This window comes from Bos indicus, chromosome 21 (assembly GCF_029378745.1).
Source record: "Bos indicus isolate NIAB-ARS_2022 breed Sahiwal x Tharparkar chromosome 21, NIAB-ARS_B.indTharparkar_mat_pri_1.0, whole genome shotgun sequence".
Taxonomy (NCBI): domain Eukaryota; kingdom Metazoa; phylum Chordata; class Mammalia; order Artiodactyla; family Bovidae; genus Bos; species Bos indicus.
Genome location: NC_091780.1, coordinates 33,483,447 through 33,497,837, shown reverse-complemented (window position 1 = coordinate 33,497,837; position 14,391 = coordinate 33,483,447). Strand labels below are relative to the sequence as shown.

Genomic DNA, 14,391 nt, shown 5'->3' with positions numbered 1-14,391 from the left:
TTCAACACCCATTATGATTTTTTTTTTTTAAACTGAGCAAACTTCCCTCGAGGGATAGAGGGATCAACTGCTGAGCTCATGTGCTCCAACGACTGAAGCCCACGAGCCTAGAGCTCGCTCCACAACGAAGGAAACCAGCACCATGAGAAGCCAGCACGCCTCAGCCAGAGGAAGCCCAAGGGCAACAAAGACCCAGCGCAGTCATGAATAAATACATAAAGAGTTAAAATAATTCTTGAAAAAAAAAGAGAAACCTGACTCATAGAGACAGGACTTTTAAGAAGAGAATACAATCCAAAAATAATCTTAAGTATATGCAGAATTTGTATACATAATCCTTGTGTATATGATACAAATGATATGTCAATTAATAGGAAAAGTGTATTATATGAATCTGTTCATACATGCATAAAGTATTTGTAGCAGAATACAACAGAAAAAAAAAACTGATAATATTGATCATCTCTGAGGAGAGGAAATGAACTGAGACTAGGAAATAAGGTAAACTATAAACTTTCACATCTTTTAAACTACATCTGGATTGAATCCAGGTCTTCCGTGTTGCAGGCAGATTCTTTACCATGTAGCCACCAGGGAAGTCCAACCTAGTCAAAAAGTAAATAAAATTTATAGATATTAAAAGATAAATAAAAAGGGATACCATTTTCTTCTGTCAACTGATGATAGTTTGCAAGACTGACATATATAGTATTGACAAGAATATGGGGGAACTCCTTGGTGGGCCAGTGATAGAACTTGGTGCTTTCACTGTGGGGACCTGGGTTCAATTCCTGGTCTGGGAACTAAGACCCAGCAAGTGGCAAAGGGCAGCCAAAAAAAAAAAAAGAGAGAGAGAATGTAAGAAATGAATGCTTTCACACAATGTGGCAACTATATAATTTATAACACTTTTTTAAAAAATCAATTTGGCACTTATCTAGCATAGTTCTAAATGTGCAAATCTTATGACCCACACAACCACTTCCAGGAATCCACTGTACAGAAATATAAACATGAATTGTAAAAGACAAATACACACCCAGAGTTGTTTCTAATATTTTGCCATTAGAAATAATGCTGCAATGAATACCAGACAAACATTTATTTACTGCAGCACTGTGTCTAATGACAAAATGTTAGAAATAACCTAAATGACCAATAAATAAGGTCATGAATAAATTATGGAACGTTCACACACAGGACCACCACATACCCAAAGTACATCAGTTTTCTGTTAAAAACACTGAGACACCACAAACATGGCATCAATCTGTAAAACACAGAACCAAACACCTTTTATCCTTTTGTTCCATGCTAATACTTTTCTTTCAGAAAAAAAAAAGGAAAAATATATATGAATTTCAAATCGATCCAAAATAGTTCTATTTGTTTACTTAAATTACTACCAATGTTACTTAAATTATACTATAATTACTGCCTCCAAAAACTTTCTTAAAATGAAAAAAAGATCCTCCAATGGCAGCCTGACCAAATTCCTAACCAAAAATTCCTAACCAAAAAAAAAACATGGTTAGAAATGAAAACCAAATCTGTGCAGCCATTCCAAACTATAAGTGGTCCTCATTTTAAATGCAATAACTGAACTTTTCATTTATTTTTTAAAAAGAAAAATACATAACTTTTTCCCATAGAAAAGTGAACTTACCTCAGATCAATTAACCAAGTAAAAAGCTGTTAACATCTCAGTGATTTATCAAAAAGTGGAAACAGTGACAGATTTTATTTTATTGGGCTCCAAATTCACTTCAGACAGTGACTGCAGCCACAAAATTAAAAGACACTTGCTCCTTGGAAGAAAAGCTATGACAAACCTAGACAGTGTATTAAAAAGCAGAGATATCACTTTGCTGACAAAGGTCCCTACAGTCAAAGCTATGATTTTTCCAGTATGTACAGATGTGGGAGTTGGACCATAAAGAAGACTGAGCGCCAAAGAATTGATGCTTCTGAACTGTGGTGCTTGAGAAGACTCTTGAGAGTCCCTTGGACAGCAAGGAGATCAAATCAGTCAATCCTAAAGGAAATCAACCCTGAATATTCACCGGAAGAACTGATGCTGAATCTGAAGCTCCAATCCTTTGGCCACATGATGCAAAGTGCAGACTCATTGGAAAAGACCCTGATGCTGGGAAGACTGAGGGCAGGAGGAGAAGATGGCAACAGAGAATGAGATGTTTGGACGGCATCATAGACTCAATGGACATGAGTTTGAACAAACTCAAGCAGATAGCAAAGGACAGGGAAGCCTGGCATGCTACATTTCACGGGGTTGCAAAGAGTCGGACACAACTTAGAGACTGAACAACAACTCCTAGTCTACCTCCCACTGGGGTCAGCTCTAGGATCATTCTTACAGCAGTTGAAAAATACAAGAAGGCAATAGAGGTGGTGACTGCAATCAGATCTGCTTCACTTTCTTTTGTAAGTACTCACAATGCACTCAAGTCTGATTTCTATTCACTTTTGCTTCATTGTCCTCCTTTATTTTCTCTATTTCAATGGATCAAACTTTAAAAAAATTAATTTCACTTTCATTCGTTTTTTATTTTTAATGCTTTCTTTCAAAAAGTCAGAGAAACTATGGGATATTTTAATGTCTCTAAATTTTGATTCCTTGGGCCTTAGCTATCAGAAATTCTGTATTTCACACTTCCTAATATATAAAACATGACATACAATTCTTAAATCCACATATTCAAATAGATAGACATTTCTACCTTTCAGTGGTTCCCCAGTTTTCTCTAGCAATATACTAAATACAAAGCTTCTTCAGAGAAGAGATAGTAAATGTAATTTGTTTATAAAAGATAAATCATTAATAGCAATCTGGAGAACAGTAATTTGGGAACTCACAACCAGTGACTTAAAAACACTTAGAATCTTGCACAGTGGATATTCAAATTTTTTCTTACTTTTTTCTTGGCCATGGCATGCAGGATCTTAGTTCTCCCACCAGGGATTGAACCTGGGCCCCCTACAGGATGCACAGAGTCTTAACTGATGGACCGCCAGGAAGTCCTGAAATTTTCCTTACTTTAAAGATATCCCCATATCAGCAGTTGTCTCTATTCTGGTATCCATGTGTTAAACTATATAAAATCTCTTTCTTGGGACTCCCCTGGTAGTTCAGCAGTTAAGAATCCTCTTTGCAATGCAGGGGATGTGGGTTCGATCCCTGGCTGGGAAACTAAGATCCTACATGCTGCATGGTGCGACCAAAATAATTAATTATTAAAAAATCTCTTTCTTTCACTCATTAAGAGACCAAGGAAACCTCAGATTCAAAGGCCTACAAATCCCATCAAAAATGCTAAGTCCAGATAACCAGGAAAGAGGGCTTAACACCATCCTCCTGATAAAACCACATGGGACTGGTTCTGAAATTCAGACTCTTCCATCTACTAATCAAGCGTTGTGCAAGAACCAAAAAGAATAAAAACTAATTGCTATTATAGGATTAACATCACAATGGGAACTGAATAGCAAGAAACCTAAAGTAGGGCTGACCAAACAAAGCTTCCCCTAAGAGTCCAAAGCTTCAAGCAATACTGAAGAACCAGAGCTAATTGAGTTATTAAACATGAAAAGCTCCTCAACCTTAGTAACTTCCTACCAGAAGAAGTGAAGTCCTAGGGTTTATTAGCACTCCAACAGTCAAGCATGAAGGCCTCAGACCAGGAATAGCTGTTCACCAATTCCTGATGAACAAGAAATGCTCTATTCTTTTCAAAGTGCTCTTTCTGTCTCCCCTGGCTCATGGTCCCCTTCATAAGTAGAGAGCACTGGTCACACATTACAGTAAAGAAGGCAGTTCAATCCATTCCTTTTTGTACAGCAAGACTCCGCCCCTCCCTGTTCACATAGGCCAAAGAGTGTGGTCCAGCAAGAAGCAAGCGCTTGAGAAGCATTTAACACGCACCAAAGAAGGAGCGTGCGTACAGCGTGTGTGTGCTCAGCTGCTCCAGCTGTGTCCGACTCTTTATGACCCTATGAATGGCAGCCTGCCGGGATCCTCCGTCCATGGGATTCTCCAGGCAAGAATATTGGAGTAAGTTGCCATGCCCTCCTCCAGGGGATCTTCCTGACCCAGCGATTGAACTCCTACATCGCCTGCATTGGCAGGCAGGTTCTTTACCACTAGCACCACCCAGGAAGCCTGGAATATATCATACTCAACCACTTAAAGAAATCAAAGCACATAGAGCCTAAGGAAGCTGTTCAAGGTCACTCAACTAATAAATGGCATAGCTGAGGTTTTGAGGCTTGAATTCAAAATTTTTCAAATCCTACAGTCTTTCTACCCACTAAGTGGCCTTGAGAAATACTGGATACACATCATTCATCTCATCAACATATATATTGTATCAGCAGTTCCCAACCTTTTTGATACCAGGGACCAGTTTTGTGGAAGACAAGTGTTCACCTCCTGCTATGTGACCTGGTTCCTAACAGGCCACAGACCAGTACTGGCTGGGACATTACCTGAAATATATATTATGACATACATAGTATGTCGTGTGTTTGTCTATGCACAAAATTACTCTGGAAGGATATATAATAAACTGGTAACACTGCTTGTCTCAGAGAAGAATTAGGTGGCTGAGAGATATGGCAAGAGGGAGGATATTTACCAAATTCTTCTCTGTACCTTTTTAAGTTTAAATCACGTGACTACATTATCTACCCCCAAAATAGAATATATTAATTTTATATAGTCTTTAACTAAAATATATATAATAAGGTTATCTGAACACAATGCCACCAAATGATGAGTTTGTTGATAGTCTATCAGTCTTCCTATCAAGGCCAAAGATGATGAGTTAGTGAGCTCTACAAAGGGATAAAGGATTATAGCTGCTTTTTGGAACCTTCAGGACTAAACAGAAGAACTGACTCACTGAAAAAGACTCTGATGCTAGGAAAGATTGAAGGCAAAGGAGAAGCGGGTGGAAGAGAATGAGATGGTTAGATAGCAATACCAGCTCAAGGGACGGGACTTTGAGCAAACTCCAAGAGATAGTGGAGGAGAGAGGAGCCTAGTGTGCTACAGCCCATGGGGCTGCAAAAGTCGGACACAACTTAGCGACTAAACAACAACAAGCCCTAAACAGGATGTTCCAAGGCACTGCAGAATTGTGCCACGTTCGCTTTCCTGATGGAGGTCTTTGCCAAAAGCATGTTTACTAAACACAAGCTGGCATCTCTCCTCTCAGGCTTATAAATACCATTCTCCAGACAACAGTTATCAAAGAGGATAAAGAACTCCCAGAGACAATGGAGGAAATAATTCAACAAGAAAATAAAGAAGCAAACATTTCTGAATTCTCATAGGAAAAAATTCATGTCCAGAGGTACAGGGGCAGAAGAATATAACACAGGCAAGAAACACAGGAAAAACAAAACAAAACAAAACAGAAATCTGGAGAATAAACAGGAAGCTCCTCACCATCAACAAGAGCAAAGCCATCCATGTTTCCAGGGGGAAACAGGGGTTGTGGGGACTGGGGGTGAGTATATAATTGGTCACTCTCCATAAGAACAAACCCAAAGGCAGCCTGCCAACTGCTACCCATTCCAGCTGGTTAATAAGAGGGTGAACTACACAACCAGAAGAACCTAGAATGTATTTCTAGAGAAAAAAAAAAATCCAAAGGATTTGTGGAACCCAGGCGATGGGGGAGGCCTTTAGTAACAATTCTCTCTTCTTTCAATTGCTGGCTGAGACATCAGAGAAGAAAGGAGGATGTGAATGACTATCAGTAAATCAGATATGCCAGATCCTGCTGGAACATTCTTCTCCTTTCCCTCCTCCCAACCCTGGCTTACTTCTATTCACCCTTTATTTGTTGTTTGTGTTCAGTTGCTCAGTCGTGTCCAACTCTTTGCGACCCCATGGACTGCAGCACACCAGGCTTCCCTGTCCTTCGCCACCCCCCAGAGCTTACTCAAACTCATGTCCATTGAGTCGGTGATGCTATCCAACCATCTCATCCTCTGTTGTCCCCTTCTCCTCCCACCTTCAATCTTTCCCATCATCAGGGTCTTTTCTAATGTGTCAGTCTAAATCCCACTTCTTCATCCTGGAAGTCTTCACTGTCTTCCACCCAGGCACACAGTATTATAAAAGCCATTGTCTACCTGCTCCTGTTGGCCTGTAAGTTTAGGGAGGTGAAAGGGCCCAGTCTCACATGCTCACAGATGCATACGCAACACCAAGCACACTGCATGGCACCATTCTGATGAGTGAACGTACGAATGATGATGGGCTCTCAGCTTGCTAAAAGAGTGGTGTTGACAAGTAGTAGGAAGAATATATTCGTCTGAATGCTTGCTGATCTGATTATGAGAGTTTAAAACTGAAAACTGAGTGAGAAAAATTCCTGGATAAAACTGGCAAAGAATACCAGGAATGACATAAGAAAAGCAATGAGAGAGTAAACTATGAAGTCACAAAAGAAAATATCTGAAAATTAAACTGCCACTATCTTAAGACATCTAGGGAACTTCCTGGTGGTCCAAAGACATCTAGGGAACTTCCTGGTGGTCCAGTGGTTAGGACCTCATGCTTCCACTGCAGAGGGCAGTTCAGTCCTTCAGTGGGGAATTGAGATCCTGCAAGCCATGCAGAGCAACCAGAAAATAAATAAATAAAATAAAAAGGACTGAAGAAAAGAGAAAATGCAAAGGAATAAAGGAGATTTATTATTTTTTTTAAAAAGACATCTATAAGAGAGATGTCCAAAATAAGTTAAAGTTTACAAATTTTATGAAGTAAGACATGGTTCCTACCCATGAAAATCTGAGTATAATGAATTTGTGAATGCTGTATGCCAATGGATGGGCAAATCTCACTCAAATCTTTTTTCTATATGTAATTTATTTATTTCTGGCTGTGCTGGGTCTTTACTGCTACGTAGGCTTTTCTCTAGTTGCAGTGAGTGAGCTGCGGCTACTCTTTAGCTCCAGTGCATGGGCTTCTAATTGTGGCAGCTTCTCTTGTTGCAGAGCACGGGCTCTAGGGCGTGCAGGCGTCAGCGGTTGTGGCTCCTGGGCTCCAGAGTATAAGTTCAACAGTTGTGGCACACGGACTTAGTTGTTCCTTGGCATGTGGAATCTTCCCAGATCAGGGATCAAACCTGTGTCCCCTGCATTAGCAGACAGATCGTTTACACATAAACCTAGCCCTGGCCAACATTTTTTTTTAAGTTGGCTTTGAGGAGTTCCCTGGTGGTCCACTGATTAGGGCTCAGTGCTTTTGCTTTCACTGCTGGGGCCCAGGTTTGATCCCTAGTCAGGAAACTAAGATCCCACAAACTAAGTGGTAAGGCCAAAAAATAAAGTGAGCTTTGAGCTTTTAGGCAGGGGAATACTGATCACCAGAAGCGATTTACTGAAAACAAGTCTTTAAAGAAAGAATACAGTAGACTGAAAAGTAATGAATGTACTATTTAGCAGTGATACTCAAAAGTGACATCTTGTAGACAAGTAGTAGTGGAATCACCAAGGAAGTCAGAAATGCAGACCACAGGCCTCACCACATTTAATCAGAATCCTCATGTTAACAAGATCCTAGATGATTCTTCTGTGTGATTACGTTTGAAAATCATTGATGTACAAAACAGATCTACTTTTAGCAAGGCATCTGATGAGCATTTCATGCTATCTTCGTGGAAAGAAAGATTTCCTTCTATTAATTTCTGTATATTTGCCAATCAAAATGTTAAGCAGGACTCCCTGGTGGTTAAGAATCTGCCTGCCAATGCAGGGTACAGGGTTCAATCTCCAATCTGGGAAGATTCCACATGCCAAAGGGCAAATGATAAGCCCATGCACCACAACTACTGAGCCCACAAATACGAAAGCTCACATGCCTAGAGTCTGTACTCGGCAACAAGAGACGCCACCACAATGAGAAGCCTGAGAACCGCAACTAGAGACAGAAGCCTCCACTTGCAACAACTACAGAAAGCCCGCACGCAGCAACGAAGATCCAGTGCAGCCAAAAATAAGTAAATTAAAAAATGTTAAATGTTAAGCAGGTGACTACTTATTTAATTCGCTAATAACCCTACAAAGTGGCCATTATTATCTGTAATTTGCAGATATTCATAGTAGCAAAGATTAAATTGTTTCAAGGATTTCATATATATTAACTTATTTAATCCTCATAACAATTCTTTACTAGTGTTACCTACATTTTACATATGATGAAACTAAGGCAAAAAGGGATTAAGCTGCTTACTCATAATCACACAGAACTTATGGTACAGTTCTTAACCACTTCTTTCTACAGCCAAGTGTGCTGCCACAGTGGGGCTTATGATAAACCCTGCGAGAAACAATAAACAATTACACCCAAAGACAGTCAATTTTTAAAAAAATGAGTGGGACCTGAAGTGGAGGATTTTAAAGGATATTAAAAAAAAAAAAAAAAGATGTTAAAGAATTCTCTGAAAGAAGGGAGACAGATAGACTACTGTTTACTGAAAGCCTACAGTCTGCTTGCTAGCCCATGCGTCAAGCACTTTGCATCCATGTTGTTTATATTCAGCTTTTCCAATGGCAGGTATTGAGACGTTTTATGTGTGAGGAAATGGAGGCCCAGACAAGTTAAGTACTTTGCCAATTCACACAACTCCTGATGATTCAACCAAGATTCCAAAACCAAGCCTGATTGTAAAGCTCACACTCTGTTCCTTGACTTGCTCTACATCCCTCCCTGGCCTACAAATGACCTAGATAGGGGCACTGGGCCAGGCTGACCATGTAAGAGGAGAGCTAAGCTTAGACAACAAACATATTGTAAAAGAGAAAACAGATCTAAAAGATCAAAACAGGATAGAACAATGGGCTAGAATGGTACTCAGAAGTGAAGCTTTGGGGTCAGACAGACAGGGTTGGAATACCAGGTTCTAGCACTTAGTGTTTAGAACGCAAGCAACTTACTTCTTTGAGCCTTAAAGACTCCACACCTTTAAAAAGCGAGTAATGGGACTTCCCTGGTGGTGCAGCAGGTAAGAATCCGCCCGCCAGACAGGGATTCCATCCCCGGCCTGGGAAGACTCCACGTGCCCTGGAGCAACTAAGCCCATGCACCACAACTACAGAGCCCATGCTCTGCAGCCCCTCAGCCCCAACTACTGAAGCCCCCGTGCCTAAAGCCCATGCTCCGCAACGAGAGAAGCCCCTGCTTGCTGCAACTAGAGAAAGCCCTCGCAAATGAAGCGGTGAAGACCCAGTACAGCCAAAAATAAAATAAATCACACAAACAAATAAAATGGGAATAACACTCCCACAGAAGTGGTTTAAGAGGGAAGAAAAAGTAATATTTGTAAAGTTTTTGACTCTTAAAGCTCAACAAGTGGTAGTGAATATTAAATCTAACAATATGATATTTAAGGATAAAGGCAAGAAAATAAATTTTAGAAGCATCAGATGAAATTTAACAGAAGCTCATAAGAAAAGACTTAGGAATCTTAGTTGACTTGAATCTCTTAGTCAACAGTTTACTAAAACTGCCAAAAACTGTTTTGAATTTGGAGCACATTACAGAAGCGTGGTGCCCAAAACAAGGGGGCCTATCAGACATTGTTTGTAATACTGTCTTCAGTTCAGATGCTAAACTTTAAGATGGTCACTGGCAAATAAAAATCAGTCCAAGAAAAGATCAGAGTGGTGAGATGCTTTGAAAATGTAATAGCTAGTTCCTTCTTTTTTGGTTTTATATTCCCTCCACTTCACACAATGAAGCTACCCTCTCAACTGCTTCCATTCCCTAATAACTAGCACATCACCCCCATATATCTCCTCCCCCCATCTTCATCTCCATCCCCCTCTCCTCTCTCTCACACCCCTCAGGCTCAGTTTTGCCAATGTCAAATGGATCTAACAGGGCTGATTTGACAATTTCTAATCCAACACTTTAGGATTCAGCACCTCAGATCTGTGGCTAACCTGGCCCTGGCCTGCATATTAGACCAGCTGTTGCTTATCGACACCAAATTTAACTGGCCTAGTTTTCTTCCTATGGCCAAGCCTTAGGTTACTGAATCTTGACTGTCACACATTGAAGAAACTGGGACCATGACCTCAAATGAAATCTGGCTGGGAGACTGCAAATTAGGCAATGTCAGTCATCCACTCATCTCAAACTTGCTGGATTAATACTTCCAAATCCAAGGAGGCCTCTCACTAACTAAAGGACAAACTTATTCACATTCATAAAACAATACAAGCAGATCAGTTTATTGTACCGAAGAGGCCTACAAAGAATGAAGCCTGGAAAAGCTGCCTACAATCTGGCCGTCCTCACTGCAATATTCCATTTTCAACTCCAAACATAACTAGCTCAGCTCCTGTACAGGACCCAGACAGGAAAATCTGGTAACTCCTAGGTCCAGATTCTCAGGGTAACTGACACCGAAGTAACACAAGCTTCTTATGGACTGGCCCTGTCAAAGCTGGCAGGTTTTTCCTGGCTAAATCTGAACAGCCTGTGTCTTCTTTCATTCAATACTTCCTTGGAAGCTGAGCATCTCTCTAGGGAATGCCATCTGCAGTGGACATCAGGTGTCTCAATGCCTTGTTTTGCAGACATCCTGGTTCCCTTTCTACTTCTCAAGTAGTAAGGCTCTGCTCTTTCTTTGGATCGGATCGTGGTAAATGCTAGTCTTTGGAACAACACAGTTCTAGTACAGAATGAGATGATTCCTGCAGCTTTCAGCCAGTTCAGACAATACCTGGAGTTCCAGAGCAATTTGTAAGCAATTTGTAAATCTTCCCTTTCCTAAGTGAACTGAAATGTTTAAACTCAGTTCTAAATGATTCCCCAACCAGCGCAACAGCACCCTAGTTATTTTCTGGACTACTAGTTCTCCAACTTGAGCATGCATTTGGAGACTTGTTAAAATACACACTGTTAGACCTCAGCCCTAGAGTTCCTGACTCAGTAGGTCTGGGATAAGACGTGAATATTTGCATTTTTAACAAGCTCCCAAGGCAAGCCTATGCCGCTGATCTGGAGACTACACGTTGAGAACCAGGGCTCTAGATCAACAATATTTCAAGTCATTCCCAGAACTGTACTGGAAATGGGGCAGGGGGAGGAGACGAGAACGCTATACATACAGGGTCCATTCATACCATGACACTCAGAACTTTGTTCCTCACAGAAAACTCCTTATTTTCCTACAGAGTAGAAGTGAACTGGGATCTCACAGGTGAAATATTCAGGCGTTTAAACACATGACAATTCACATTCTAACAAATCATTAACATACATACACCCAGAAACAATAAATGGTACTTATATAAGAGATTCTAGGCTTAAGATCAGGAGCCAAGGAGAAGCGGAAGTAACACCTATTCTCTTTCCTTTGACTCACCAGCTGCGTTATTCACTAAATGAATTAAGATTCATAAAACACTTTGAAAGGTGCTTAACTGTTTTTTTTACTATGATATAATACACAAAATACTTTTGATTTTTCTCACCATTTGTAAGTACACAATTCAGTGGCATTAAATGCTTTCACAAAGTTGGGTGAAACATCACCACTGTCGAGTCCCAAAACTTCTCCATAACCCTCAACAAAACCTGTATACTCTTCAAACAGTAATTCCTTTCCACCTCCTCCCAGTCCCTGGTATTCTACTGTCTCCATGAATCTGTACCTTATACAAGTGGAATCATACATTTGACTTCTGTGTCTGGCTTATTTCAGTAAGCATAATGTTTTTAAGACCTATCCATATTATAGCATATATCAACATTTCATTTCTTTTTAAAGCTGAATAATACTCCATTATATGTATATACTACATTCTGTTTAGCTATTCATTTATCATTGGATAGTCAGGCTGCTTCTACCTTTTGGTATTGGGAATAACGTTGCTATGAATGCACATACATGTGTCTATTTGAATGCCTACTTTTAATCTTTTGCATACATACCTACAAATGAAATTGTTGCATCACATGGGTACTTCTATGTTTAACCTTTTGAGAAACCACCAAATTGTTTTTCACAGTAGCTGTACCATATTACATTCCCACCAGCAATGCCAACACTTATTTTCTTTCTTTCTTCCTCTCTCTCTCTTTTTTGGTGTTTTTTCTTTTTTAATTGTAGCCACCCTAGTGCTTGAAAGTGAAGTTGCTCAGTCGTGTCCGACTCTAGCAACCCCACAGACTGCAGCCTACCAGGCTCCTCTGTCCATGGGATTTTCCAGGCAAGAGTACTAGAGCGGGGTGCCACTGCCTTCTCCAGGGGATCTTCCCGACCCATGGATCGAACCAGGGTCTCCCGAATTGTAGACAGATGCTTTACCGTCTGCACCACCAGGGAAGTCCTAGTTAGTGCTTAGCCACTACTATTATCACAAGTTTGATGTGGGCTTTCACCAATACTTCCAGCACTGTAAGGACAGCATGACAACAATGAGAGGTTCTGACTAGTTTCCATGTTCCAGTGGTCCTAGCAATTTTATTCAAAACACAAATTTCCAGTTGTTTCTAATTTTCTCACAAAAATCACCTCCAAAGCTAGCACTTCCCTAGCCTGATATAAACTATGAAAGAAAATGATGCTTTGGGTGGTTAAAGAAAAGAAAATGAATGGTTTTCAATTTTTTTTAATGTTACTATTAATTCCATAACAATGCAGTTTATTTCCTATGAACAAAATGATGCACCAGCATTCAGTATGAAGAAACATCAGATGGTTTCTCTAAAACATTCAGAATCCTAATCTAAAAAGATTAAAAAAAAAGTATGCTGGGAATTTCTGTGTATTTTAATCTTGCTAGCTATATCCCTAACCTTGCCAGAAATACCTTTTTCTCTTCACTTCCGGGGTTTCCTGGCATAGAGGAGGTAAAATCAATGAGACAAACTGTCTCATTCCCAACTAAAACTGTTTTCTTGTGCTTATGTTTTATGTTCAAGGTTTTAGGTCTCTCTTAATAACTGTTTTTCTTCCTTTACAAACATAAGAAAATTTATAAGTACAGAAAGTAAAATCAAGGGGAAAAAACCCTTTTTTTGGAAAAAATGTCTTCCTCAACTTTAACGCTTGGCAAGAGCTGGAAAGGGAAATCTAGTAGTAGTTTGTGCTCGTGCTTAGTCGCTCAGCTGTGTCTGACTCTTTGCAACCCCATGGACTGTAGCCCAACCAGCTCCTCAGTCCATGGGGAGTCTCCAGGTAAGAATACGGAGTGAGCTGCCATGCCCTCCTCCAGGGGTTCTTCCCAACCCAGAGATCGAACCCAGGTCTCCTGCATTGCAGGCGGATTCTTTACCATCTGGGCCACCAGGGAAGCCCAAGAATACTGGAGTGGGTAGCCTATCCCTTCTCCAGGGGATTTTCCTGACCCAAGAATCAAACCGGGCTCTTCTGCATTGCAGGTGGATTCGTTACCAGCTGAGCTACCAGGGAAGCCCCAGTAGTAGTGTAAGTACAGACAAAAACGTGGGTAAACTGAAGGTATCATGGACAAAACAATTTAAAAAGCTGTAGTCTCATCCTAATTACTGGTAGGCAAATACACCATATATACTTTCCCATGATGCTGATAATAGTATCTGAAAGATTAAACTCCACATAGACAAGACTAAACACTAGCTTTATAAAGGCAAACAATAGACCCACAACATTCTGAGAGGTACAACCAGAGACTTATATGAAACTTCAAGTTCACTAATCCCATTAACATATATAATTTCTTTCATAAATGTACAACAAGCAGCTAGGAACAATGGAATCACATGTCTGTAGAGAAATCTGTAAATGGTTGAAACCAGGAATATTTAACATACAAATGCCAAGAGAGAGCTGTTTCTGGTATATATGTATGTACTGTGTCATACATAGAAACACGTGATTAACACAGATGACATTTACTAGAGACAGCACTGCATTTAATCAGAGAGCTTGAGTCCCAGGTTGCCTCCCTGGTGGATTGCTGAAAGCTTCTGAACTTAATCTCTATATCAGGAAGATAATCATCCTAAACAAAATAATACTCACTTCATGGGTGGGTGAGGAATAAATAATTTCAACATACACAGTTTCACTCATTCTTCAGCAAACATATTTTGAACTCTCACAATGTACACGAAAGATGTATACATGAAAGATGTATAAGATTAAGTGTCTGCCCGCGCTGAAGATAAGAGGTCCTCCTCCTTGGTATATACCCCCCAGTTCAAGACCTGCCCACAAATAACTGGAGGGCAATTCCTCAAGGACAAAGAGCCCTCAATCCATGCTGAACAAGAACCTGGCACACAGTGACAGAGAACAAATGACTGCTGAATGAACAAACTGTATTTCTGTTTATGATCTGTAAAACTTTCCTCTTTGTAGACAT

The 14,391-nt window shown here is 40.2% G+C and overlaps 1 protein-coding gene across 3 annotated transcripts in view; it reads right to left on the bottom strand.

Annotated features, from left to right (window-relative positions):
• Window positions 1-14,391, bottom strand: part of PTPN9 (protein tyrosine phosphatase non-receptor type 9) — a 69,634-nt gene that overhangs the window by 44,333 nt on the left and 10,910 nt on the right. Inside the window, exon 1 of one of the 3 annotated variants that reach the window (XM_070775362.1) lies at window positions 4,401-6,496. The exons of the other annotated variants lie outside the window; for them this stretch is intronic. The gene's annotated coding sequence lies outside the window, so the exon portion shown is untranslated. Of the gene's footprint in view, window positions 1-4,400; window positions 6,497-14,391 lie in introns of those variants that run through there. 3 annotated transcript variants of the gene reach the window in all.